We start from the raw sequence: 27,490 nt of genomic DNA on the forward strand, positions 1-27,490 counted from the left end.
TTATGCCCCTTGGTGGCCAGCGATTCCACACAAACTTCCATCAGACATTCCTAAATTTAATGGAAATCCAGGTGAAGACCCATCGAATCACGTGATGACATTCCATCTATGGTGTTCATCAAACACCCTGAATGATGATTCGATAAGACTTCGCCTTTTTCAGAGGACGTTAACGGGTCCAGCGGCAAAATGGTATATTGAATTGCCTAGAGCTTCGTTCGACAACTTCTGTGCCTTAGCTACAACCTTTTTAACCCATTTTCAATTACCGATAAGGTATGAAACGGGAACAGAACTCCTTACCAACTTCAAACAGACAACGGCCACTCATATATATGATCATATGCATGAATGGCGACGTCGTCGTAGGATGGTAAAAACATATGTTCCCGATCAGCTATTAGCTGAATGGTTTATAAAGTCATTACTTCCGGCCATAACGGAAGATGTGGCCAAGGGGGGAGTCATAACAGAAGAGCAAGTTATAGCTCGTGTGCAATATCTAGACTTGGTTTATACTCAGTCTGGCACGCTCTACGACAAAATACCTGACGCCCCTAGACCGGAATTCTCAATTCCTCCTCCTCCTAAATCAAACAATGACTCTCACGCCGGCGATGACGTGATTGGCAAGCACAAAATTTACAGTCAAAATGCAAATGAAAAATTTCTTGCCTCAGAAGTAAATGCCATGTCGACCGACAAGGGCAAACAACTGAAGCAACCAGGGGGCAAGAAGAAAAAGATAGGAAGAAAAAGGAAACCCCCGGCAGGGTGTCATATATGCGATGAGGATCATTGGACGAAATATTGTCCACATATAGCTGAAGTTAAGAAACTCTTCAAGAGTTCAAAAACCCCAGCAGTATTGACTGATCCGTTTCCTAATCCAGGTCAAAATCTGGTTGCTAATAAAAATGCTTCCAGATCCCAAGTGCTTATGTTGTCTACCTCAAAGCAACAGAATAATGCTTTGACAAGGAATAAAGATTACGGGAATCCAAAGCTGTCGAACAACAAGGTTAATGAACGACCTAGTAGTTCAACAACAACTTTGACCGAAGTTGTGCCACCCATCATTCCTGAGCCAATGATAAAGTCGCCAAAGGGAGTAGTACACAAATCGACATTTAATCCTCGTGCCAAAGGAGCACAGAATTATAATATAGTAAAGGACCTGGCCCAATCGCCGTCCACTATGTCGACACTTGAAGTACCACAAAATTGCCCCTCCCAAGAGCAAGCTTTATTATCAGCAATAGGTGGGATTGGCCCAATGGATTCCAATCTTGTGGCCTTTGATCATAAAGGATATGACCCTCAGTTACTAGCTCAATTAGCTTTCCTTATTCAAGTGAAAGCCCTCAACAAAACTGTTCATCGAACAATTATTGATGAGGGGGCATCTACATGTCTTATGTCGATGAATTGCTGGAAAGATTTAGGCTCACCACCCTTGTCGAAATCGTCGACGACGTTAAAAGCATTTGATGGACGATCATACACTCCATACGGGATTTTAAGTAACTTACAAGTTGAACTGGGGGGCAAAACAGTAGGAATTGATGTTGAAGTAATTGATGGAAACCTCGATTACAACATCCTACTAGGAAGGCCCTGGATCTATGCCATGGCCGCGGTTGTGTCGACCTACTTCAGGAAGATTGCATTTCCCTTCCAAGGAGGAATTACAATCGTCGACCAACAAACTTTTCTCCCCAACAGTTCACAAGTTACAGGAAGCATTCCAATGATCCATGGAAGCAATCATTCGCTCCAAAATATCGGAGTAGGTCTCCTAAAAGACCCTTCCTTAATGGGTACTTTCGCCCTACCTCCTCCAAGTAATCTGGCGGGAGTGGCCATGGTGGAAACCTACAAAATGAAATCTAATCCAATCTTCTGGTTGGATTCGGAAGATTCCTAGATATTTTGTCGGCTCCGAGGACGGTTCTTATCTCGTGTCAACCTCGTTAAAAAATGAAACAAGGAGTCATGAGGATAGTTCTTTTACTATGTCAACCTCATTAAAAAAATGAAACAAATCCCCTTTTCAAAATTCAAAGGTAAACCTTCATTCCAACCACCAAGTTGAATGCAATGAAGCTTGGGGGGCACCCTCCTTTGACATGCGTTATTATGATGCTGGGGGCATGCAAAAGTTCGAGCAGTTTTAGCAATGTTCATGCTCGTTAAAAAATAAACGCAAGATCCGAGCAGTTTTAGCGCATAGTTCATGCTCGTTAAAAAATAAACATAAGTTGTGAGCAATCTTCCCCTAGAGTTCAAGCTCACCCAGAAAAAATGAACCGGTAAATAACCTTGGTAAATGTAACCTTTGACTGCCATATTAAAAGCCCTTGGTCATGTTTATATGCCATCACCTCCATCCATTCATTTGGCCAATCGTTCATCTCCATATGATTGTTTACCTTCTTTTGAGGAACAGCTGCGAAGAGTGATTTCACTAAGCCATCCTTGTGGCACTGCCGTGATTGGAATATTCCAACATGTACCTGGAATTTGCTGCTGCCCTGTTCATCACTCGTTCCTCGAAAGACGAGTCGTCTTTAAGCTCTTTTCACTAACTCGTAAAATATAAAAAGTTTGCCAAGTTTTGGCCTTCCAGCTCATTAAAGCGACCGGAAAGCTATCCCTCCTCTAGATTTTAATCTTTTTGGACCTGAGGGATTATTGCACAAAAAGATCGAGAGTTTGTTTTGTTCGGCTCGTTAAAAGTACCGAAAACTCACCCCTTCTGTATTATTTTATACTTTTTCGGACTTAAGGGATTAGATAACGAAAAAGGAATTCTGGAGTTGACTTTATGTACCTTTTCAGACTCTCTAAAAATGAAAAGGACCGAGTTATCCTTGTCGTTAGACTCGTTAAATTCATTAAATAGCGACAAACTTGTCTTTAGACGAGAACGAGTTTCCCTATCGCTAGGCTCGTTAAAACATAGCGATGGGCTTGCCCGAAGGGCAGGTTATAGAACAAGCATATGTTATCCTCCTCAAGCTTGACAAAAATAAAGAGGTACTGGTCAGCAATGACTGGGGAAAAATTGGGAGAACCTCACAGCATTAATGGTAGCAAGTCGCTCTTGAACATGACACTTTGTCCTCCGTATCACATCGGGTTGGGTTGTTTCATTCACCGGTCTCATAACCATGGTCTTCGCCACACCATCCATAGTTGGGGTAATGCTACCGATCCATCACATCAGTGTCGTTATATGTTCAAGAGATGTTGTTCTGCAAAGAGTCAACCGTGTCCCATCCACTGCCATACATTATCCTTCATCCATTTCATGACCGCCACCCTGAATCATACATCACAGTCTGTTTTCACCTCATCACAATCACTAGCTCCGTTCCGTGTCAATGATGTGGGATTCATTAAGGCCCTCCTTTGACGGATCACTCCTTGTCGACATCAGCTCATTATCCAAGGAGTTGATCTAGGAACAACCCCTTCAGTACTTTGAAGCTTGCATGCCTCAATGGCAAGTTTCTCACTTCCGGCGACAAGTATACATCAATGACCTTCGACTAGAAGATTTTGCATGGTGGTCGACGCCAAGTCCTTTATTCCCACCATGTGGATTGTACTGCCATACCTTGAGGGTCATCATCCTTATCGGTGACTCCTCTCGCGCTTGTTAACGGTTTACATGATTGACCGGTAATCAAGCGATGTCTTTCCATGTTCGACTTCAAGAAATTCTCACATGGATCGACTTGGACATCGAGTGAAGATCGGAAGAGATTGAAGACCCCGGATCTAGTTTCATCCATCCGGGCTGCGATATATATTCAGGACATAAAGACATTTGATATGTACACCATTGCAGCAGATGATCATCCTTCTCAAAGGATGATAATTTCAGCAGAGAATTATCAGTCTACAATCAGACGATCGTCTGTTCTATGTACCAAAATGTATTTATAAAGCTGAGCATGGGAATGCCCGCCTCAGCTAGATCATGAAAAATGTATGAAAAATAATGTATTGTATTGTATCTTATTACAGGACACTTCTCAGCAGATTGAATGAACTTCGGATCCTCTCAATAAAGCATTTCACCCGATAAACGACCTCATACTTTAGGGGGCATCTGTTATAGACAATTTTGTGCCTTACAGCAACAAGCATGAATTGTCAATAATCCAAGGGATCCAAAGTTCCCTAAACATGATGTTCCTACCCCTAGAGGAACAAGGTCAGCAAACCAACAGCTCTCAGATCAGTTCTCCACCTGAAAACACTCAAAAACAAGCAATCCTGAAATCAAAGCAGGTGCTCCACTAGGTTTCTGCGCTGAAACTCAGCTACTCCATGGTGTACCTGCGTTGCAAAGCAAGTGGAACAAAGGCCACCTGCGCTGAGCGAGATGGGACAAGTGGCACAATGAGTCATTGCTCTGGAATCTTCCAAAAATGACACTTGGATCAGGGATTTCACCTTGTGATGAGTCAGAGGCTCTGTTTCTCCAAGTGGAAGCAAGGTTCTCCAAGTGGACTCAAGAACTGAAGATCAACTGAAGAGAGAGAGGACATAAGGCAGCTACACATCAGTTGCAAGCTGACTCATCCTTTCTCAATTCATCTATATATTGAGCTCTCTCCTATGAGCTCAGGAGGCTGGAATTTTGTGCAAAGTAATGATATGCTGTTGGTTTCACTATTGAGTTATTGGGTGATTGTTTGAGAGAGGTGAAGAAGAGCAATTCTTTCTGCTGGGAGGTGTTGCTGGGTTGGAGCCTTCAATGGTTGTAATACTCTCAGAACCTTTATTTCTTCATTAATAAAAGCTATTGAGGTTCTTCTATGTGCTCTTGTTTCAATTATGTATTGTGATGATTGCATGTTTGGTTTACACTAATCCATGAACCAGTTATGATTGCATGCCTCTTGTAGTTTCCTTCTTTGTTATTTTGCAGGATCTCATCGTAGCTGGGCGAGCAGAAGAACAAAGAGCCAGGAGCAAGCGGCCAAAGAGAAGAGTTTGGATTCGACATTAAGCGCAAGGCAACGGTTAGTGCTTTCTCCATTCTCTTTTGCTTTCATAAAGAAGTAAACCTTAAGTAGTTTGTTTTACAGTTGTTGCTAAGGAACTGTCACCCTTAGAGTGGGATAGGGTCATCCGAGTCGAATACTTTTCCCTACAACATTGAGCTAACTATGAATGGGCACTTTCTTCTTAAGTACGTTATTCACTTCCTAAAATATGGATGTGCCTAATAACTACAAAGTGATAAAAGGAGGACTTTTTCCATAGACAACTTTGTAAATTGACATTTCAGTAGCACCATGATAATGATATTGTACTACCATTTAGAAAGTGGGAATACTAATGATATTTAGTTGGAATTCCATTTTTATAAGGGGTTTTTGGGTTTTCCTTCCACATTCCACAGTCTACATATGTAGTGTAGGGTTTAGAATTCGTTTATTATTTAAGCCCACTTTTTCAAGACCTTTTACCCACTCTCCACATTCTGCATTCCACATATGAAGTTGAAAATGTTGGGTTTTTCCCCTTGTTCACCATGTGAAGTTGGGTGCAAAGTGGGGAGACCTACTACCTTATATGAATTATATGTTCTTGTGTTCCACACTTCACATGGAAAATGTGGAGTGTGGGTGTCGTTCAAAGCTTGATGTTAATACTTCAAATATTTGTTCTCAGACTTCACATGAAAAATGTAGAGGACATTTTCCTTTGACCTTTCTTGTGGCATCATTTATGTCTTGACCAATAGTGCCATCATTTTGTGTTTAAATTTGATTGACATTGTATTTAGAAGTGTCCCTTTGATGATAATACAAAATCTCAAGGGTGGTGAGGCTTTATTAAGGATAATCTTGCAATGTGATTTTGAAATATGAATGTGGATCATATAAAACAAAACCATTTATTAAGGATACTCTATTGATGGTTTTTCATTTAATAGGTGAATGATCAAGAGAATATCCTAGGAAGAGTTATGAACCACATTGTGGAGACACATTAAATATACCATCTAAAAGGATAAGGAATTGTGTTGTTCCTTGACATATAAGTGGTACTCAATGATAGATGAGCATCTACAGAAGGACCACAAGGTTCAGTTTTTAGTTTTAGCCAAAGCTATTTGTGCTCTTGAAGGTTTTAGCTTTTGTGAGATTTTTCAATGGTCTTCCAAGAGTTTTCTGTGAAACATCATGTTGTGAATTGAAGGAAGTTGGCCAAGTGGTTGAGAGGAAAGTACCCCTAGGGTCCTTTGGGTTGAGACTCTACCAGACTAAAAATTGCTTATTCAAAGAAACACACACACAGCCATTATCTTTACTGTAAGCAAATTCTAATGTTGAGGGTACGTACCTAAGGTCCTACGTTCGAGAAGGCCTTTAGGGTCCAAACCCTTCTTGGAGTTCCCTTCTTCTCCTTTGACCTGTAAAACAAACAAATCAAAGAACACAACAGTACATGGACAAATACTTATACACAAACCATCTTCATGCTATAAAGTTAGTTATAAAAATCTTTAAGTAACTACTTGCATAAGAATTCAAGACAAGAATCTCATAAGCATAAAGAAATATTGTTTCGGGAACCAAGACGTGTTTCTTTATATAAAGGCAAGTAAAGTACATATAACGGAAAGATTTCACCTGAAACACCTTCAACACGCTCCAAGCAAAGATTCCTTCCGGATTCGTTCCAGCCTCAAGCCTCCAACAAGAGCTCCTTCCAAGTCTTACTCAATGGTGATATAAAAGATGAATGATCACCAATACACATGGAAACAAGGGTTTCCTATGCAAAATGGGGGAAGTGCAGAAAGCACCAAGGACTTCAGACCTGGTCTAAGGGGAAAATCTCAGCATAATTGATGAGCCCCAATTTTTGGTACAATTTGGGCTCATATTGGCCTACTTACCTTGCTCAACCATTCATCTTTTATCACTTATGCATTCATTTCTTAGTATATTCATGTTGTTTGTAGGAAGAAGGGCAGACATTATATCTATGTGGCTAATACATGATGATTTCAGGTTTTTGGCATTAAAGAGAGCAAAAGACCACGTAAAAGGAGACAAGGAGACAACAAAGGTGACATTGCGGGTTCATAGGGAGGTTGTCCACAGTCTTGATGACCTTCCTCGTGATTTTCACCTTAACTCCGAGCTCCAACAGCTCTCCCCACCGAGCTTAAAGGCAGCCAACACGTTCTACAGGATCAGCAGTTTACAGCAGTTTGACTTTCAGTTGGACAGCTAAGCTCCACGAATGGAGGAAGCTAGCTTGATCTTCATTGTGTATAAATATGAAGGCCATAGCCTTTGTTAGGAGCTTTTTGAACTTTTGGACTGATATTGTAATTTCTGAGCACAGCTCGGTGTTTGTTTTTGTAAGCCAGTTTTGGCATGACATTAGACTCTTGATTATGAATAAAGGCAAGCAGATTTGGATCTAATTCTGAGCTTTTAAGGGAGCTATAGCTCTCAGGTTAGGGCCCAACCTGAGAGCAATAGACCTCCTCTTCTTGTAGTGTTATTTGCCTTCCTTTCCAGCACTTTGTTTCTTTGTTTTGATATGCATTTCAAGAACACAGTCTGCTGATTTGATTTCTTTAATGAGATTGAGTAGGATTAGCTTATGGTTAAATCAATTTCAGTTGCTTAGATTATAATAGGAGGATTGTAATTCACTGGAGCTCCAAGAAAAGGTTGTTAGTACTTCACTGCCATCTCTGTTTAGGGATTGGGGTGCAGTCTATACCAACCAACAAAAAAACGCAGTCTTTTTCTACTTTTATGCAAGCTGCAACACAGTCGTTTTAATCATAGAACCATCCATGCACTCTGATCTTGAGCCATACTTCTTCATCACAACTCCATGCACGACTTCTCTTCACGGTTTGCATTGCTGTTCATTAGTTTAATATCACAGGTAGCACAGGTTAATGGATTCTCGTTTTTGGTGCAAGACATAAGCAATTTGTTTTATTTACACTGCTCAGTATCATTCCCTTTCCTTCTTCTTCTTCTTAACCACACCTAAAGCCACCTACTCGACCTCTGTTCAGCTCATTTACCTTCCAACTCTTCCATTGCCACGTAGCTTCATTTTCTTGACCTTTCGTTGTTTCCATCCTTCTATTCACCAACCAACTCCGTGCACTCTCCCTCCATCTTATTTCTCTGCCCCTGAGCCGTCACAAGCTCCATCTCCACCTTACCTATCCTCCCATACCGCTCCATCACTTCACCATCACCTAAAACTCCCACGGTAGAACATCCTGTAGAAGTTAGCAGACTTCCTGTAGAATTCCTTAGTTTCCTGTAGGATCCCCTGCAGACATCCTGTAGAAGCCTGCAAACTTGGTTGCCGAGCACCTGAACGTTGTAGACTTCTGTGGAATGATGCTAGGGACCCTCTGGGACCTCTCCTAGCCCTCCTGACCTTTCCCAAGCTTTCTCTCCCTTCGCACCACCTCTGCACAGCCACACCCTAATAAGAAACAAAACCATAATCACTCCAACCACTTAAGAAAAAATACAAAAATAATGTTCTTTTTAATGGAAGTAGTTTGAGTTCATGCATTTCACATCACTAGAAGTAATGGCATCATTCTTAGACATTTGCACTCTCACTATTGCATCATAGAGGTTAAACTAGTCAGATTAGGGTTTACTAGGGTTTCCATGTTTTGGTTGGCTTTCAGTTCATTTTTGCAAAGTAGATTACTTTCCGTTGAGATAGCCTTCGTCCATCATTTAGAAAGCTTCTTCTGAGAACATATAGAAGTTGGCTTGAGCCCTAGCGGACTTGTGCCAGCTGACCAAGTGACAGCTGCGACAAGAGCTAGTACTTGTGCATACAGCACCGTCGCTTCCAAGTTTGTACGAACTACCGGGTTGATAAAATTAGAGATAGGAAGCCCCAGGAGTTGTAGCATTATTGCTACAATACTGGGGCCCACCATCTTTTTGGCACCGTTGCTGGGGAAGTGTCAGAGTATTAGTAATTGTTGCTTTTCTTCTATTTTCTTACTCTTGCCTTTTGCTAAGTAGTTTATTTCATTTCCATTCTGCAAAAGTAGCATAGACATTTCCTGCTTTCATAGATTAGCATTTCCTGCTTTCATAGATTAGCATTTCCTGCTTTCATAGACTAGCATTTCATTTCTGCAAGCGTAGACTAGTGTTTCAATTCTGCAAGCGTAGACTAGCATTTCCATTCCTGCAATTTCATTTGAGCAAAGTAGATTAGTTCTTTCCTGCTTTCAGTTTAATTCTGCATCTTTTTTAGTTAGTTGTAGATCAATCTGTTTCAGTTTTGCAGGTACCAAAGAGAAAAAAACAAAAGAAATAAAAAAAGAAAGTCTTTTCCATTTCATGCCTCGTAGAAACCGGGATAAATCAGGCAAATTCCTACCCCACACCCCCACCACATCACTGAGTCACCCTTCTCTCTTCTTTGGTGACAGTGATCCAGAAGAACCTATAGGGGAACATCCCGAGATATACGAAGATCCTATAGTAGAAGAAGAGTTAGAGACCACTCCATCTGAAGCTGTGGCTGACAATAGAAGAGAAGATGAGAGAATAGAAGGTGCCTTCCCCATCCGAGAGACCAATGGAGAGATGAAAATGAAGAACATTAGCCCCTCCGCCTTACCTCACTTCCATGGACTGACTACTGAAGATCCTGATACCTTCCTATTTGAGTTTGCTGTCCTTTGTAGAACCTATGACTATACTGAAGATGAGCAAAAGCTGAAACTCTTCCCTTCAACTCTTAAGGATGCAGCATTACGCTGGTTCATGGGCTTACCTGGGAATAGTATCACCACTTGGGCTCAGATGCAGCAAGCTTTCAATACCAAGTACAGGGATTACTGTAGGTCCAAGGAAACCAAGGGAGAAATCTTTCGGATGACCATGGGAAATGATGAGTCCTTAGAGGATTATGAGGAGAGGTTCCAACTTAGCTATAAGCGGGCCAGGTGCACACTTGACCCTGAATCCCTCAAGTTGGTCCTGCTCCGAGGAGTCCCTGAAGACCTCTTAGATACCCTTCACATGTTAGCTGGGGGGGACATTTACCAACTGCCTTATGAGGACATCAAGACTGTGTTTAGAAACCACTCCAGGGCAGCTCGGAAACGAGGTAGAGGAAACCTCCTCTCAACTAGTGTCCCTTTCTCCAAACATGAGCTTGCAAATCAATTAGAAGATCTTAAGAGTGAGGTGAGACAGACCATTGCCATGCAGCTGGACACATTCAGGATCCAGCAGAAGAAAGAAGAAGCTGAGAGAGCCTTGGCTGTCTTCTGCCCTAGGTGCACAAGGAGACACCCTAAGAACGAATGCCCATTGCATTCGGTTGAAGTATGTTTCGTTTGTGAGGAGGACCATCCCACAAATCAGTGTCCAACCTTACCTGGGTTTAAAGCCATGTACCAAGGGACAGAAGCTCCCACTGAACCTCTCTATTACCTCAACCAAAGGAGGCCACAAGGATCTAGACCTTATCAGCAGGGAATGCAAGGGGCACCTCAAGCTTATTACAGCCCCAACCAATCGACTCCTATGCCTTCCTGGGGTCCCCCTGCTCATCCTTCCTGGTCCATGCCTCCTCCATGGTCTTATCCACCTCAGTACCCTACTCAACCTACTTCTCATTCATATCATTCACATGCCCAGCCACAGCCTCAGTGGAATGCACCTCAGTCGGGGTGGAGGCCCCAGTACAATACTCCTCCCGCCATTTTGCCTCCACCACCAGTTCAACCTCAACCATTACCTCCTGCTCCTCCAAGGCAACCTCAAATGCCTGCTCAACCGAACCCAAACCCCAACAATAGACAGGCCCAGCAGGTATACACTGGGGAAACCTCATGCCCTACCTATGCTGTGGAGATCCAGGAGATCAATCTTTGATCTGGAAAGACTCTACCAGATCGCCAACCTCCTCCCCCAGAGGATGAGGAAGATAAACAGGAAAGTGAACCAAAGGCTATTCCACCCTTTCCTGAGAGACTAACAGCCACCACACAACCCAACCCAGAAGAGGATGAGCTTCTGGGTGAGCTCAAGCAGTTGTGTGTAAAAATACCACTTCTCCAAGCCATCAAGGATGTGCCAATATACAACAAACTGGTTAAGGAAAAGTGTTTCAAACACCCAGGCAGGCGGAAGAATGATGTTTCAACCATCAATGTCATAGGACAACTGTATGACCTTATGTTAGGACAAGTCATCTGCCCAAAGTACCTAGATCCTGGAAGTCCTGTAGTAGATGTCCACATCAATGGCACCATCATACCTCACACCTTGATTGATCTGGGGGCTGCCATTAATGTGATGACCAGGGATACCATGCTCAAACTCAATCTTCAGGGTTCCTTGAGGAAGACCTCGACAGTACTGCAATTAGCAGATCGCTCCACTGTGACTCCCGAAGGAATTGTGGAGGATGTCTTGGTCTCTATCGACTCTTGGGAATATCCTGCAGATTTCTTGGTTCTGCAACCCAAGGCAAAGCTTACTGGATATCCTCTCATTTTGGGAAGGCCTTGGTTAGCCACTGCAGATGCTTACATAAGTTGCCGTGCAGGAAATATGACCATCAAAAATGGTCCTATGTCCAAACAGCTAGTCCTATACCCTCCTGCCCAACCCTCCTTAGAGCATGACTTACCACTCTGGTTAGAGGAAGGAGAGGAAGACGAGGTGTACTCAGCACCTCTGTGCACCTTAGATACCACTAGAAGAGACCCCCCAACCGAGGATGACTTGATCGAGACCTTGATCCAGAATCCACCTTCCAGTGCACTATCCTTAGAGAAATTGGTGGAGGATGCCCAAGCTAGCACCTTAGTGGATCTTTGTACAACCAACCCTGTCACTCCCAGAGTCAAGAATGTGGCGTTCGGCCCTGAGAGAATGTTAAAGATCAGCTCCTCCCTATCTCCTTCCCAGGAAAAGGAGCTGTGTAGCCTGTTGGCCAGTCACCTAGATGCTTTTGCTTGGAGCTATAAGGAGATGAAAGGAGTCCATCCTTCGGTCTGTACCCATCACATATACATCAAAGAGGATTGTAAGCCGGTTAGGCAACCCCAGAGGAGAATGAATCCAGCCCTTAAGGACATTGTCAAGGAAGAATTGCAAAAACTGTTGGATGCCGGATTCATCTACCCCATCTCAGATAGTGAATGGGTGTCCCCTCTGGTGTTGGTTCCCAAGAAAAATGGGAAATGGAGAATCTGTGTGGACTACCAAGAACTGAACAAAGCTACCAAGAAAGACCATTTCCCTCTACCTTTCATAGATCAAGTGTTGGATGGACTGGCAGGAAAGAAGTTCTTCTCTTTCCTGGATGGGTTTAGCGGGCACAACCAAATCCAAATCAGCCCGGAAGACCAAGATAAGACCACCTTCACTTGTCCTTGGGGCACCTTTGCCTACCGAGTCCTTCCCTTTGGGCTATGCAATGCTCCTGCTACCTTCCAGAGAGCTGTCTTAAGCATCTTCTCGGAGCTGGTCCATGATGCAGTGGAAATCTATATGGATGACTTTACTCCTTATGGGGCCAACTTCCAGGAAGCATTGTCCAATCTGGGAAAAGTCCTAACCAAATGCATTGAGATGAACTTGTCCCTTAGTCCTAAAAAATGTGAATTCATAATGACTGAAGGGACCGTGCTAGGCCATACCATTTCTTGCCAAGGGTTACAGGTGGATCCTAACAAAATTGCTCTCATCAAGAAGGTTCCACCTCCCCAAAAGGTAAGGGATGTCCGGAGTTTCTTAGGATTAGCAGGATATTACCGGAGATTCATTAAAGACTTCAGCAAGCTAGCCTCGCCATTGTTTGGCCTGTTGGCAAAAGATGTGGAGTTTAAATGGACTGACGATTGTCAGAGGGCTTTAAATGAATTGAAGGACAAGTTGGTGTCAGCCCCAATCCTGAGAGGTCCAAACTGGGCCCTACCTTTCCACATCCACACTGATGCCTCGAACAAAGCCATAGGCGCAGCTTTAGGACAAGTTGAGCAAAAACTTCCATATGCCATTTACTTTGTTAGCAAAAACTTGTCCAAAGCTGAGCTGAATTACACTGTAACCGAGAAAGAATTCCTGGCTGTGGTCCATGCACTAAACAAGTTCCGACACTATATCACTGGCTATCAAACCTTTGTACATACAGACCATGCTGCAATTAGATATTTAATGAACAAACCAGATGTGAATGCTCGTATTATTAGATGGTTACTTTTATTGCAGCAGTTTGATTTGACCATTGTTGACAAACCAGGTAGAGAAAATGTTGTTGCTGACTTTTTATCTAGATTGGATTTGTCTGCAGATGAGGATGGAACAGTGGATGACCAGATGCCCGATGAACATCTGTTTGCTATTTCAGTACTCTCTCCATGGTTTGCTGATATAGCAAACTACCTTGTTTCAGCTCAGTTCCCTCCGCACCTATCTTCAAAAGAGAAGAGCAGAATCATGAGAAAAAGTGCCTCATTTACTTGGATAGGGGGCAATCTGTTCAAGCTTGGCCCCGATCAGATCTTAAGGCATTGTGTAAGGGAGGAGGAAGTCTTTGATATCCTCCTCACCTGTCATGATGGGCCTTATGGAGGACATTTTGCAGCAAAGAGAACTGCCTTCAAAATCCTGCAGGCAGGCTACTATTGGCCCACACTTCATCAAGATGTCAGAAGATATGTCAGCCAGTGTGACCAATGCCAAAAAATGGGGAAACCGACCCAAAGGGATGAGATGCCTCTCCAACCTCAGGTGACTCTTGAGCCATTTGAGAAGTGGGGTATGGACTTTGTGGGCCCAATCAACCCTCCTTCAAGGCAAAGGTCTTACATCATTGTGTGCACTGACTACCTGAAAAAGTGGGCAGAGACCAAAGCAACCAAAGCAGCAACAGAAGAAAAGGTGGCCGAGTTCCTAAGAGAAAACATCTTCTATAAGTTTGGTTATCCAAGAGAGCTGGTCACCGATCAGGGAGCCAGTTCACCTCCAACCTGGTTGAAGATCTACTAGCTCATCACAAGATCAAGCATAGGACTTCCACCCCCTATCACCCTCAAGCAAATGGGTAGGTGGAAGTCACCAATAGAGCATTAGAAGGGATCTTGACTAAGGTGGTGAGCAGCAATAGAAAGGACTGGGCAGATCGCCTGGTTGAAGCCACATGGGCTTACAACACCACTTGGAAGACCACCACCGGCTTCACACCTTATGAGCTGGTCTATGGGAAGAAGACTTTGCTGTCCATTGAGTTTGAATACAACACTTTGAGGATGGCAGCTCAGCTAGATCTAGATCTCAGCCATGCACAACATGAAAGGTTATTGCAGCTGAATGGACTGGATGAGCACCGAATGCAGGCCCTCCTTCACTCAGAAGTGGTTCAACTTCAGAGAAAGGTGTGGCATGACCAACATCTCCATGACAAGCAATTTCAGCCGGGAGATTGGGCCTTTTTGTATGACTCCAGATACAAAGATTTCAAGGGGAAGCTGAGAACCAGATGGCTAGGGCCATATTCAGTGGAAAAATGTCATGACAATGGATCTGTTCTTATTCGGACCATTGATGAGGAAGCCATCCCCATGCTTGTCAATGGGCATCGATTGAAGATCTACAGGAAGCCTCTCTCAAGACAAGAGTTCATCAAAACTATGGAGAAGGCAGTGTTGGTAATAGAGAAGGGTTATGCCCCTGCTTTGGGCATACCCTGAAAAATCTATAAAAAAAAAAAAAAGAGAAAAAATAAAGAAATAATAAAGATCCTTGGGTGAAAACCTTTCTGAGGCGCCCAAGGCAGGTGGTAGGGGTGTAAACCTCATTGAGGCGCCCCTATTGTCTTTTCAAAAAAAAGGGAGATTGGAAAAGATCCTTGAGTGAAAACCTCTTTGAGGCGCTTAAGGCAGATGGCAAGGGTGAAAACCTCAATGAGGCGCCCCTGTTATCTTTCAAAAAAAAAAAAAAAAAAAAAGAGAGGAAAAGAAAAAAAAGAAAAAAACAAAACAAAAAAACAAGGTCAGCAGATTCATTATGTAAAATTGCATGCAGGTTGCAGGTGTTCTATGGAGGAGAGGGAGCCTCTCAACTCAAAGCCAAGGGTCCTCATCATGCAGTCAGGACACCTCACCAGCACCTCCTCCAAGAATACTCATTTTCTCCAAGGTATGTGCACTTTTATTATAGCTTGAGTCTTCTACAGGAAGACGCAAATTTTCTACAGGAAGATGCAGATTTTCTACAGGAAGGTGCAGACTCTCTACAGGAAACGCAGCCTTTCTACAGGAAGCTCTGTATTTCTACAGGAAACTTCCTGTAGAAGCTCAGAACGGGCCAGAATTCATTTCATGAGGAGATCTAACGGCTAAGGATCGGTTTGGACGCATGCAAGCCACTGTTGTCACCCTTGCACATTGCTGTTATCTTGTTCCACCATCCTTGTCGACATGCAACAAAGCTACCTGCACCAGCAAAGCAGGTCGATGAGTTCTCAAGAAAAGGCAAATTTTAAATGAAAAAACGCTGGAGATCTCGCACCATATTCATCCCAGTCATCCAGAAGCTCCGGGAGCGTGATCGTGAGGCCATCCATCGTCGTGCAGCATGCACCCAAGGAGGAAGAACTATTCCAAGACATCCCGCGGGAGTCCTGTAACAGTTAAGCCTGCTAGAGTGGATACCATTCACAGCGCAGGCCATATGCAATGAAACGTGGGCGCATGCAACTAAAACATCCCATCCATCGTCAACAGCTTGTGAACATGGACCTCCGGGCCTGTGTAAGTTCGCCAGCAGCAGGTAAATCCACTCATCAGCGTCCAAAGAACCGAAACATCGTGTGCAACCGTGCAGGTAAGTGTCTCGACCCTTCCTTCCATCAGATTGCATGAATGTTACTTTGATTGATTGCTAAGTGTAAAGCTGAATGGGTTGAGCGGCCGTATGGCCATTTGGCCGGCCACGTCGGCCAGTTAATGGCCTAGTTGGATGTGTGGGTGGCGGCCATGACAAAAAGAATGGGCAGCACGCACGTGAGAGCAATCCCGTCGAAAAAAACGAGTTTAACAGAAGAGGCGGCGGCAGATCTGCAGGAATTGATGCGGCAGCAAGTGAACGAGCAGTTGAATGATGGGATGACGTCACCCAACGGTCCTACGGGGACAGCTCACCCCCGCGCCACAGATTCCGCCAAATTCAAAATCTAATCGGCTAGATTGCACTCATGCATTTATCAACCACCGTTTTGAACTCGAGCGGTTATCCTGATCTTTCTGCAGTTCGATACGCCGAGCCTTTGGCTATCAGAACGATTGTGAAGCACACCCAAGGCACAGACCGACTGCAGTCTTTCCCGAAAATCGCGCGCTGCATTCTACAGGAACGCTGTCATTCTACAGGAACGCTGTCATCCTATAGGAACGCAGTTTCTACAGGAAAGCGGGTGCCTCACCTAAAAAGGTGGCAAATTAAAAAGGTAACCCTGAACTCTTCATGCAACTGGTTATTAAAGGTGGCAGAATTGTCGTCCAAAGTCTGGTCATAGAAAAATGGTGAAATTGTTGTCTGCTGTGCCTATACTGTCATTCTACAGGATGACAGGGTAATTAAACCGTGTTAAGTTCCTCAGGGATAAGTTTTGTGGATTATGTGCATGACATTCTACGCTCTGTCTCAGTAAACTAAATTTCTTCCACAATCACCACCTCTGGTCAAGGAAGCTATTTTATCATGCCAGGTGGGTTTATTAGACGAGAACCCACTGATTCAACCAAGTTAAGGGAAAACCAGGAGGTTGTGGAACTCTTCACACGGGTTCAATGGATATCTTTTTGTGACAAATTGCAGGGTTACGACGATGAAGTGGCAGAAGAATTTTTGCAGGCTCTGAGGCCGAAATCCAAGACACTGGCCACAGTGAACTTCAGGGGTCTAAGCCTCAAGCTCACCCCGCAATATATCAGTCGAATTACTGAACTTCCAATGGGTTTGCCATGGGATAAGGAAGAAAGGAAGTTGAGCCAGCAGGCCAAGAAAGAATTCTTTCCACCTGAGGAGGAATTCTCGGAGGACAAAAATGGGGTGCGAAGAACCAGCTTGTTGCCACCATGGAATGAAGTTAGCCTACAAATCATGAAGTATATAACCTGTGAAGGCCGCTTTAGCATCGTGTACACGTATCACTTTCGGTTGCTCACTGAATTGAGGCATCGGGTTGATCTTCCTATAGAACAGAAACTGAGCATTCCTTATTTTCTGCTACAGTCCCTAATTGAGTGTGCCACAAAGTTAAAAGAAGGCATACCAGATCAGGTAGCCCACCATGGGTTGATCAAACTTCTTGTGGAGGATGTGCTTCATTCCTATAAGGTTCCCCTCTCATGGGAATCATTCAGGAATTTGACAAGAGATGGAGACATAAGGATGTTGATTGAAGAAACGGGTTCCTCCAACAGTGAGGAAAAAGAAGCAGTGGCCGAGGGAAAGAAAGAAACAGGCCAGAAGACCCCGACCACAGTGCAGAAGAAAGAACAAAAGAAGAAGCACGAGAATAAGGATGACAAAGAAAAAGGTGACACACCCATCTTGTCAGCAAGAGAGAAGAGGTTGCAGAGCAGAACGGACAAAGCTGAGGTGGTCCACATAAGCCCAAGTACCTCATCAGCACCTGCAACCAAACCAAAAAGCAAAACCCATGCAGCAAAGCAAGCAAAGGTGGTGACACCCATGTCTACAGGAAAGCAGAAACAGGCTTCTACAGGAAGCCCAAAATTGGTAAAGAAAGGGTCTTCTACAGAAGGCCCGGAAGTGGGTAAAGCAGGGTCTTCTACAGGAAGCCCGAAATCAGAAAAGAAGGGGCCCTCTACAGGGAGCCCTGAGAAAGCAAAACGCAAGAAAGAGAAGGCTGGAATTCTTGAAAAGGAGGCAGCAGCTGCGCTGGCCGCCCTCAGTACACCTCCAAGGCCAAAGGAGAAGAAAGAGAGGGAAATCCCTCTACCTTTTGAAGCTAGGAGAAGTAAGAGAATAAAAACGGGCAAGCCGCAGCCTCCACCCAGCAGCCAAACCATTTTAGGGGGTGTCCCTACTTCACCCAGTGAAAGATCCCCCTCTAAAACATCGGCCACCCCCGAGAGGGGAAGCCCAAAAATAACCTCCTGGACACGAAGGATAGGCCAATCGGCTTCCGAAGCCCGGCTCAAGGAAACAGGAAAGAGGGAAGAAGCGCCACCCTCGTCACCACCTGGGGCAAAAGAGGCAGGGCCACCGAGAACAGAGAAGGAAGAGCATGTGCCGGGCCCTAGTTCTCGGCCGAGGACAAGGAGCTGGAGCAAAGTTGCTCAAGGATGAGCAAATATTTTAGCTGGGGGGTGATGATGAGCCCCAATTTTTGGTACAATTTGGGCTCATATTGGCCTACTTACCTTGCTCAACCATTCATCTTTCATCACTTATGCATTCATTTCTTAGTATCTTCATGTTGTTTGTAGGAAGAAGGGCAGGCATTATATCTATGTGGCTAATACATGATGATTTCAGGTTTTTGGCATTAAAGAGAGCAAAAGACCACGTAAAAGGAGACAAGGAGACAGCAAAGGTGACATTGCGGGTTCATAGGGAGGTTGTCCACAGTCTTGATGACCTTCCTCGTGATTTTCACCTTAACTCCGAGCTCCAACAGCTCTCCCCACCGAGCTTAAAGGCAGCCAACACGTTCTACAGGATCAGCAGTTTACAGCAGTTTGACTTTCAGTTGGACAGCCAAGCTCCACGAATGGAGGAAGCCAGCTTGATCTTCATTGTGTATAAATATGAAGGCCGTAGCCTTTGTTAGGAGCTTTTTGAACTTTTGGACTGATATTGTAATTTCTGAGCACAGCTCGGTGTTTGTTTTTGTAAGCCAGTTTTGGCATGACATTAGACTCTTGATTATGAATAAAGGCAAGCAGATTTGGATCTAATTCTGAGCTTTTAAGGGAGCTATAGCTCTCAGGTTAGGGCCCAACCTGAGAGCAATAGACCTCCTCTTCTTGTAGTGTTATTTTCCTTCCTTTCCAACACTTTGTTTCTTTGTTTTGATATGCATTTCAAGAACACAGTCTGCTGATTTGATTTCTTTAATGAGATTGAGTAGGATTAGCTTATGGTTAAATCACTTTCAGTTGCTTAGATTAGAATAGGAGGATTGTAATTCACTGGAGCTCCAAGAAAAGGTTGTTAGTACTTCACTGCCATCTCTGTTTAGGGATTGGGGTGCAGTCTATACCAACCACCAAAAAAACGCAGTCTTTTTCTACTTTTATGCAAGCTGCAACACAGTCGTTTTAATCATAGAACCATCCATGCACTCTGATCTTGAGCCATACTTCTTCATCACAACTCCATGCACGACTTCTCTTCACGGTTTGCATTGCTGTTCATTAGTTTAATAGCACAGGTAGCACAGGTTAATGGATTCTCGTTTTTGGTGCAAGACATAAGCAATTTGTTTTATTTACACTGCTCAGTATCATTCCCTTTCCTTCTTCTTCTTCTTAACCACGCCTAAAGCCACCTACTCGACCTCTGTTCAGCTCGTTTACCTTCCAACTCTTCCATTGCCACGTAGCTTCATTTTCTTGACCTTTCGTTGTTTCCATCCTTCTATTCACCAACCAACTCCGTGCACTCTCCCTCCATCTTATTTCTCTGCCCCTGAGCTGTCACAAGCTCCATCTCCACCTTACCTATCCTCCCATACCGCTCCATCACTTCACCATCACCCAAAACTCCCACGGTAGAACATCCTGTAGAAGTTAGCAGACTTCCTGTAGAATTCCTTAGTTTCCTATAGGATCCCCTGCAGACATCCTGTAAAAGCCTGCAAACTTGGTTGCCGAGCACCTGAACGTTGTAGACTTCTGTGGACTGATGCTAGGGACCCTCTGGGACCTCTCCTAGCCCTCCTGACCTTTCCCAAGCTTTCTCTCCCTTCGCACCACCTCTGCACAGCCAAACCCTAATAAGAAACAAAACCATAATCACTCCAACCACTTAAGCAAAAATACAAAAACAATGTTATTTTTAATGAAAGTAGTTTGAGTTCATGCATTTCACATCACTAGAAGTAATGGCATCATTCTTAGACATTTTCACTCTCACTATTGCATCATAGAGGTTAAACTAGTCAGATTAGGGTTTACTAGGGTTTCCATGTTTTGGTTGGCTTTCAGTTCGTTTTTGCAAAGTAGATTACTTTCCGTTGAGATAGCCTTCGTCCATCATTTAGAAAGCTTCTTCTGAGAACATATAGAAGTTGGCTTGAGCCCTAGCGGACTTGTGCCAGCTGACCAAGTGACAGCTACGACAAGAGCTAGTACTTGTGCATACAACACCGTCGCTTCCAAGTTTGTACGAACTACCGGGTTGATAAAATTAGAGATAGGAAGCCCCAGGAGTTGTAGCATTATTGCTACAATACTGGGGCCCACCATTAATAATCTTGCTCTCCTTTCTCTCTCTCCTTAGGCCTTCCCTTTGATGTCTTTTTATACCATCTCCAAAGTAGTTTTTTAGTTAGGAGTTGGTTGGGAACAGTTGGGCCACGGGCACTAACAGGTGATCAGCAGGTAAAACCTGTGATCTCTGCCCGAAAATAAGGAATTATTTTTTTTTTTAAGTGTTTTAATACATACACGCGGGTTGGGTATACACAGACCCGCGTGTACACACGTTTAACTCAGGTCAATGTCGCGTATAAGGGATAAAACACTGTTTTTTAAATTTTAGGACCAGGTCTGGAAGGAGGGGTTGCCCTAGGCCATGAGTGCAGCATCACAAACCATAAGAGTGAGATTTGGAGCTATAACAGATGCTCCCTAATATATGAGGTCAGAAGGGGAACATGATGGCTGAAATATATTATATAAGTACATGGAAAGGAAGTCTGTTGAGAAACCGAGGAGGACTTCACCAGAATTCAGCCTGCCAAGCCACCAAAAGGAGATCAGAAAGAAACACTGTCTGAGGCGGGCATACCCATGCTCAGAAAAAGTAAAGCATGTCCGCATATCAAGTACAAGCGGATCCACTAAGTATGTATAAATGACTGGAAGATACATAATGGATCATCTAATCATAATGAGCAAGTACATGTCTGAATATCACATATAAGACTGTCAATGATGCTGGAAGGTGCAACGGATCACTGATATCAAAGACTGATCCCAAAAGATACCAACTGAACATGATGGAATAGGATGGTACTACACTGCAAACTCAGGTGCCATCATATAGAATGTCGCCATGACTGACTGCAACATATAAGGTGGAGTGGTATCAACTAGCAGCAACAGGAGCAACTGTCAAGTGAACCAATGAATGCTGATACAACCTGAGGTCTTCACCGACCGCCGTGGTACATTTCTACACCATGGGAATAAATGATCTGAAGTCGACCATGTGAGAAATCGTTTGATTACCGGTCATTGATGTATACCGTTAACAAACGCGAGACTACTCACCGATAATGATAATGAGCGTCAAGGTACCCAGTACAATCTAACAAGTGTGAATAGATGAGCTGAAGTTGAACACCTGTAAGAATCTATCGATCAGGAGACAATGATGGTTTCCCACTGTCGATAGCGAAGGATCTGCCACTAATGACTGCAAACCCCAAGGTACTGCCAAATGGACTCTAGATCTTTGCCCCAGAGCAATGAGTCGAAGTCGATAGGGAAAGATCCACTAGAAGGAAGGCATTAAGGCATCCTCCATCAATCTAGCGCGAGTGTAACTCGTAGGCCAATAATGTGGAAGGAATCAGATGAAAAAAGATGCAGGAACCCAACCGAAGTACGTTTCCGGCGTACACAAGATGTGGCTAGCGCACGGCAGAAACCCTCTCAACCAACCAATAATGAAAGCTGACACAGCGGCGAGGTATCCACCAATAGGGTCAAATGGAAACCAAGGTACTGCACGAATCCCAATGTGTGATAATGTATGCTGATGTCGAACACAAGGGAAACCACTCAGTCGAAGACCCATGATACTGATCGATGATGAGCACAAGGTGACCTATCAATAATGAAAATAGGGCCAGGGTGCAGCTCTAGGCCTGTCCTCAGAGCAAGGTGTCGTCGTCGATAAGGACAAGACCCGCCAGTAAGAAGTCAATGGGGACCTTCTCAAACCGGCACGAGTAAAGGACCAATATAGCTGATGTGATGATAGACATGATACTGACAACCAGGGATGGTCGACTGAAAAATGAGTCAAGAGACACCGCAGAAAGGCCGACTCAGGCTAACTTCCCTTGAACAAAAGCACGACTCAATGTGACTATGTGGCAGCATATGATGACTCTGTATAAGTTCGCCATGCAGGAGGCACGAACGAACCCTCCATATGATTGGAAGAGATAACCAATCGGGGGAGAACTGACTCAATAACAAGGTTATGGCATACCTAAGTCAAACTAAATCCCACCCATGCAGAGGAGACTTTGTTTTGAGTGCTTTGTTCAAGGGCGACACGACTGACTCTAGCTGCCAACAATAAATGGAAATAATGTCCCTGTTCCCGCTCTTTTTTGGAATATTTAATTTTTTTGTCTTTTTTTGATAAGCCAGAAAAAGAATAAAAGAATTCTATGGTACAGTGGAAAGAACGAGTGTCGGTGAAATAGATGATCTAGTTCCTGGGAAGGGAACGTTCCTATGCTCAATGCAGGGAGGTGAAAACTGGTTAGTGACACTCAGAGGTATGTTCCTTCCATGGATCAGGGTATGTCAAGCTGCAGAAGTCAAAAGTATGCAAGGTTGATTTTGCAGATGTCATGGTCAAAAGTTGGCTTAAACACGAGTCCAAGTGAAGCCGGCTCTAGGCCAAAAGGTGAAAATGGTCAACATGCAATGCAGTAGTACAACTCAACACAAAGGAGCCTCTAGGGTATAAGGCCAGAACAAAGTGGAGAAGCTAAGAGGAATGAGTCTTCAACGCATAAGTCATGGCGGGACTAAAGAGGACTCCCGAGCCTAGGGATGAAAAATCAGCATGAGTGCCAAGCGACAAAAAGGTACTAACTAGGGCACCCATGATAAGGTAGGCTCTACCACACAAGTCATGATACTTCTAAGCAATGAGAAGGTTCCGCACCATAACTTGGTGGGGTCGATCCTAAGGCAAAATGGGAAAGGAAACTGATAAATGCACAATGCAGGTGGAAAAACCTAACCTATATGCCAGTTTCGAGAACCAATACCTGTCAGAACGGACCAACCATAAACTTCCAAAGGAGAAATCTTCCAAGTTCTGTAAACATAAATAGGAACACTAGACACGAAGTTAATACATCCCACATATAAACTTCATATAAGATCTTGTGTTATAGAATACAAAACTTGAAAATGCGTACCTCATATATACAATATGGTACAGGGGACCACGCAGCCTTGCAGCTTATGCATAATAGTTCTTCTGGACAAACCCCTTGCAGGGATCGGACCAAGGACTCCTTTGGTAGTCATAACTCATGGCTTCAAAGAGTTCCTCCTGTGAAGGCAAAACAAGTTCTAAGAAATCATGAGAACTACAAGGATCAAAAGAGGGAATTAAAGGGTCCCATGTCCCTATAGGATGAATCTCTCGGTCAACTGCCGGGACCAAGTCCCAGGAAGGAGAATAATAAGTCAAAGGATCCTTCTCAGAGGCAATTGAACATTGATGACTCAATGCCACATAATTCACCCGTGGCGGGGTAGAGTCTACTTGAACACTTGGAACAAACCAAGGGGCATTCTGTAGTAAATTCGAATTAGGGTGGTGATTATCAGATGCAAGCTGATCAATAGTGACAATATTCCCGTTATGAGGAAAGCACATTACTCGAAAGAGTGAAGACACCACAGCATTCGTAGCATAGACATAATCACGCCCAAGTAGCATATTAAAGTCTAAAGGGCTATCAACCACCATCATATCGATTAAGACAGTCTTCCCACCTAAGGTGATAGGCAATTGAGGAAGAACACCCATAGATTCACCAGGCCTTCTATCATAGGCTAACAACTGACTCTGATCTGCCAACAACTTTGGGGAACCCAAAGCTTTCCAAGTCAAAGAGGATATAATACTTGCAGAGGATCCTTCATCCACCATACATCGATAGACATTTGTGGAATTCACTCTGACCTTTATTTGGAAAGGTGCAGTGGAAGGAAGACGAGGCTCAACAAGACTACCCCAATCAAAGGAAACACTCTTAGAACTTGGAGGGGGAACATTCGAAGAAACCGGAATGCCCCCTATACCAGAAGACTCTGTACTAGAGATCAAACAGACTCTTTTGTTAGGCACTTCACCCCCCAAAAGAGGAGTGTAATCGGCCAGCGATTGCACTGGCTTTACCACATTATCAACCAATGGTTGATGGGATTGATGAGAAACCATATCAGATCTAGGAGCAGAAGTATTTTCAGACTCAGACCATATCCTTTGAACCTCTGGAATACCAGGGCATAAATGAGTAAGATGGTCTCCCTTGCATATCTTACAAGGGAACTTAGGTTTAAAACTTCTACGTCCAGGTTTCTTATCAACCTCCATTCCGCCAACATGAATAGCAGTGGTTTGCGGAGAGTCCTGAACATGACTTGCAGAGGTCGGTGACTCTTTGCTAGTATGACTTGCAGTGACTAGACTCATGACCCCAGCATGACTTGCAGCGGCTAAAGACTCATCTTCAACATGACTCGCAGAGGTTGATGATGAAGTGTTAGTGTGACTCGCAGTGACTAGACTCATGCCCCCAGCATGACTTGCAGCGGCTGAAGACTCATCTCCAACATGACTCGCAGAGGTTGAAGATGAAGTGCTAGTGTGACTCGCAGTGACTAGACTTATGCCCCCAGCATGACTAGCAGTGGCTGAAGGCTCATCTCCAACATGACTTGCAGAGGTTGAAGACGAAAGGATAGACTTATTCTTCTTCTTTAACTTCCTCTTTCTCCTCTTTTTAGATTTCTTGTGACAAGAAGGAGGAGAAGAAGGAACCCCAGATTTCTCTTTGAAAGAAGATGAACAATTAGCACCCATGTGATGCCCTTGAAATGAAGCATTCAACTGAGAGGCTTCAAGAGCATTTGGAATATTCGGAGTGGACCACAGCCAAATGGGTAGTCCAACATTCAACCCAGGAATATTCAAAGTGGCCATCAAGGGAGTACCAACGTTTCCAAAGAAAGGAAAAGCACAAGGATCCCCTTTTGGAAGGGTACCTTGGTTGGTTTCCACAGGAATATTAGCCATATTAAATTGATCCAAAGACCCTTCCCTTGCGGGAATATAGAAATAACTCTTCAAAGAATATGGGTAAGCAACCAAAACCTTTGCCCTTGAGGAGGCAACTCCACAACTTCTGAAAGAACGACCAAAAGCCTTTCAAGATCGGTAGAGTGGTAAGCCAGTCACTCAGACCACAAAGTCCAAAGGTGACTAGACAAATTGCTTATTCAAAGAAACACACACACAGCCATTATCTTTACTGTAAGAAAATTCTAATGTTGAGGGTACGTACCTAAGGTCCTACGTTCGAGAAGGCCTTTAGGGTCCAAACCCTTCTTGGAGTTCCCTTCTTCTCCTTTGACCTGTAAAACAAACAAATCAAAGAACACAGCAGTACATGGACAAATACTTATACACAAACCATCTTCATGCTATAAAGTTAGTTATAAAAATCTTTAAGTAACTACTTGCATAAGAATTCAAGACAAGAATCTCATAAGCATAAAGAAAGATTGTTTCAGGAACCAAGACGTGTTTCTTTATATAAAGGCAAGTAAAGTACATATAACGGAAAGATTTCACCTGAAACACCTTCAACAGGCTCCAAGAAAAGCTTCCTTCCGGATTCGTTCCAGCCTCAAGCCTCCAACAAGAGCTCCTTCCAAGTCTTACTCAATGGTGATATAAAAGATGAATGATCACCAATACACATGGAAACAAGGGTTTCCTATGCAAAATGGGGGAAGTGCAGAAAGCACCAAGGACTTCAGACCTGGTCTAAGGGGAAAATCTCAGCATAGTAATCTTGCTCTCCTTTCTCTCTCTCCTTAGGCCTTCCCTTTGATGTCTTTTTATACCATCTCCAAAGTAGTTTTTTAGTTAGGAGTTGGTTGGGAACAGTTGGGCCACGGGCACTAACAGGTGATCAGCAGGTAAAACCCGCGATCTCCGCCCGAAAATAAGGAATTATTTATTTTTTTAAGTGTTTTAATACATACACGCGGGTTGGGTATACACAGACCCGCGTGTACACGCGTTTAACTCAGGGCAATGTCGCATATAAGGGATAAAACACTGTTTTTTAAATTTTAGGACCAGGTCTGGAAGGAGGGGTTGCCCTAGGCCATGAGTGCAGCATCACAAACCATAAGAGTGAGATTTGGAGCTATAACACCAAGTTCTTTCTTGGCACCTTTAGAATCATGCTAAGACTCCCTACATCAACTAGGGGTTTTAAGATCATAGATGTGGATACCTTCATGAATGAAAATTGTGACGGGGTGTCCATTTTGATGAAGTGGTTAATGCATCTGACCACTAAATATGTGACAAGATACTAGATTTACAATGCATTCTTGATAGAGTTATACAAATAGATTATGCACTTTTATCCAGAATCTGTAATTCTCCCTCCCACCCCCTTCAACCATCTCAGGTTGTGGAGGTTGTTACTTATGAATTAATTCAACCTCCAAAGTCTATTATGAAGATGGGGTTACTAAAAATCCTTCTTCTCCAAAGTTTGTAGAATTAATTTTTGATATCACCATCATATCTGGATCGTCAAGAGCTTTCTAGAGGTATAAAATTGATCTTAATCTGACTCCTAGACCAAGATTTATTTCCATTTGAATTTAAACTAATTAGTTTTTGCAACGTCAATAAGTACGACCATGCGAAATCCACATCTGACTTGTGTGGACCTACCATGTCAAATCTGGTAGTTCATTTGTCTAATGGCATCTACATGGCTCCTAGGTAGATGTTGATTAATCCCATTGGCACTTGACACATAAGCCAGAGTCATAGGTCCCACTAGGCTCTACCTTGTCAAGTTATGTGACTAATTCTATTTATGTTCGATCCGAATGGAAATCTAGGATGCACACCTTATACATTACTGGCACAATCCTTGATCCCTCAGACCACTGAATCACACACACCTTCATAGAATATTTGGTCTAGGTCCCATCCAAGACTTTGTAAAAGTTCCCAACTCAAACCCTATCGTATCTCCTAGATTCTAAATAAAATACATTCTCACAAGGAATTCCAACTGCCTATATTCCTCCAAACGGGGCCCACCCCATTTAATCTTCACTTCTACAAAATCCAGTTTGATAATGATTCGACTTATTTCTAAAGTGCACAAGTCTCCACCATCGTATGTCCTATATACC

Source organism: Pinus tabuliformis, chromosome Q (assembly GCF_031772625.1).
Source record: "Pinus tabuliformis cultivar Carrire ecotype Pingquan chromosome Q, CPIR1, whole genome shotgun sequence".
NCBI lineage: Eukaryota > Viridiplantae > Streptophyta > Pinopsida > Pinales > Pinaceae > Pinus > Pinus tabuliformis.